The sequence below is a fragment of the Globicephala melas genome, chromosome 2, assembly GCF_963455315.2.
Source record: "Globicephala melas chromosome 2, mGloMel1.2, whole genome shotgun sequence".
Taxonomy (NCBI): Eukaryota; Metazoa; Chordata; class Mammalia; order Artiodactyla; family Delphinidae; genus Globicephala; species Globicephala melas.
Window position 1 is genome coordinate 38,259,404 of NC_083315.2, and position 3,181 is coordinate 38,262,584.

A 3,181-nucleotide genomic window follows, 5' to 3' on the forward strand; every position below is an offset into this window, starting at 1 on the left:
ACTCGTCTGTTGCCGAGCATTCACATAAAAGATCTTCTTTGATGATTAGCTAGTGCTGATCTTGAACAAATACAAACAAAGCAGCTGACACAGGCACCCCTGTGCATTTGTCCATTTATAAGACAAATGTACAATTCTGCCAACGAGAGATCAATTCAGTCTTCATGTTGACAAGTAAATTGTTAATTCAGTAAGTTGTCGTATCACTGGGAAATGGCAGTGCTGTGATTTTTTTTTTTTTTTTTTTTACTGAGTTTTCATTCGGTAGGTATTCAACAGTGTCCGCTGGACAAGACTTTTCTTAGTCTTTCGATTAATGCAGTTTGATGACTTATTCTGTCAGATGTTTCTGTGGCTTTTTCACTTCTAGTTGGAAGAGCTGTAACAAACCATTTCTGGCTTTTTAAGAGCTCATAATGTCTACGTTTAAAATATTTAATTCTTTTTTCTTTAAACTCTGGTTTTAAAATGATGCCACAACTCAAATGGCCCCATCAGGGCTGGAACAGGGGTGAGACAAGTGAGAGCCGAGGGCACAGGGTATAAGGAGGTGCCCAAGCTGCCTCCCTGCCCTTGCAAGAGCCTGAGAGCGAGTGCCTCCTGACATCCTGCATCCTGGGAACCTCACTAGCCTCCCCCTAGAACTGGCTCTGGGCACCATAATGCCATTCAGAAATGTTCTGTTGCATAAGGCACAATGAGGCAAATAATTAATTTCTATAAAGCTGAGGGAGAGATTGCTTTCATCCTATTTTTGCTTCTTGTTCACGGTTCCTCCCAATTTCCTTGGAGTAGATTCCTCCTATCAGTAGTCAGCCAACTCTCTGACATATCACTTTCATCTTCTTCAGTATCTTTAGATTTAGTGATGGGTTGAGAAAGTGAGTCTTCTAAGCACCACTTTTAAAGCTAATGATTGACTCTTAAATGTAAGAAAATATATATTATAAATAAATTTATAAATTTCAGAATAAAATATTATTAAATTCTAAAGTAAGAGTTTGAGATCCAATTTAAAAATTAAGAAAAAATTTTGAACATTTAGGGAATAGTATTTCAAAACGAGCAACAAATTGTACTTCTTACATTTCTGTGTAGGTGCAGAAGAAACTTTGGGATTTCAAAATAAAGGTTTGTTGGATGATAATTAGGTCACAAAATACAGCAGGTATAACTAAAAATAGCCAATAAAAACACAGCAGAAGTACTGAGAACAAACTGAGTTAATCTCTGAAAATACATGTATTGATATTTATGCCCTAAGCTTACTTTTCTTAGAAAATTCTAGAAAACAGAGCAATACACAAGTATACATTTCACGAACTGTCTGACATCATATATCGTTATATATCATGTAGCCTCTGGGAAAATCTACTATATACTCAGGAAAGGATGAACATGAACAAGACCTATGAAGTCTTATATTATTTTGAAAATTGTTTTAATTATTTTGTTTTTTTATAATTTTAATTATTATTATTATGAAAATTGTTTTAATCTTACAGACCCATTTAAAGGGGTCCCACATGCCGCAGAGCAACTAAGCCCGTGCGCCACAACTACTGAGCCTGTGCTCTAGAGCCCTCGAGCTACAACTACTGAGCCCACGTGCCATAACTACTGAAGCCTGCGTGCCACAACTACTGAGCCCACATGCCACAGCTACTGAAGCCCGCACACCTAGACCCCGTGCTCTGCAACAAGAGAAGACACTGCAATGAGAGGTCTGAGCACCACAACAAAGACCCAATGCAGCCAAAAATAAGAATAAAAATAAAATAAAATAAGTTTTAAAAAAGGATCACATTTGAAGAACCGCTGGTCTAAGATAATGTTAGTCCCCTTGCCAGTGATTGGTTTAGGCATAGTTATGTGACATAATTCTGGCCAGTGAAACATGAAGAGAATTCTGCTGGGTGGTTTCTGGGAAGGTTTCCTAGTCCTTAAGAGAGAAATGCAAGAGATAATCTCTTCCTCTACTGGATATTGTTGGGATTGGATGTAATGCCTGGAACTGTTGCAGACATTTCATGCCTTTGAATTTTGCTGATTTGTATCTTCCTTTCACACTCCATATAGAATATGTCAGAAAATTCCATTAGCTCTACTGTTAAAATATATCCAGCATCTGACCTTCTTCTACCACCTCCACACTCCCCACTCCAGTCCAAGAAAGTCTTTTTTTTTTCCTCCTTCAGGATAAGTCTTTTAAAAAGAAATCCAGATCATGTCACTCTTCTGGTCAAAACCATTTTTTTTTTTTTTTTTTTTTTTTTTGCGGTACGCGGGCCTCTCACTGTTGTGGCCTCTTCCGCTGCAGAGCACAGGCTCCAGACGCGCAGGCTCAGCGGTCATGGCTCACGGGCCCAGCCACTCCGTGGCATGTGGGATCCTCCCGGACCAGGGCACGAACCCGCGTCCCCTGCATCAGTAGGCGGACTCTCAACCACTGTGCCGCCAGGGAAGCCCTGATCAAAACCTTTTGATGGCTATCCTTCTCTCAGGATAAAGGCCCAAGTCCTTACTATGACTACAAGGATGTACCTGATCTGGCTCCCAGATACCTCACCCTGCTGCCCTGTCCCTTCCTTACTCATTCCATCTTCCCTGGTTGCCTTCTGTTCCTCAAACAAGCCAAGCATGCTCTTGTCCCAAGGCCTTTGCCTAGTGCTTTTCTAGATGTCTGCATGGCTTAGTTCTAACTAATGCTCCCTTAGTTCTTTTAGGCATTTGCACAGAGACACCTTCCCATTACCCCCAGCCCCACCTGGGACTTCCTACCCCTTTTATCCTGCTTAATTTTTTTCCATGGCATTTTCATCTTTGACATATTACATAGGAATTTGTTTGTTGCCTATTTCCCCCCACCATAATGCAAGTTCCATGAGGCCTTTGCTTTGTTCAGCACTGTAACCTCATCACCTAGAAAAGTACTTGGTACTTAGTAGTGATCGTTAAATAAGATTTCCAGAAAGATAGAAAAAAGTGTATGGAAAAGAGGAAATAGTGACTAAGAATTTCATAGAACTGAAAGAAATAGATTGAATTTTAAAAGTTCATAGAGTATTAAAATGGGGCACATTGACTCAAGACAAACAAATACTCAAGTTAGAGGCATTACAGAGAAGTCTCAGAACACCAAATACAGGAGAAAATTCTGAAAGTTTACTTTCAGAAAAAG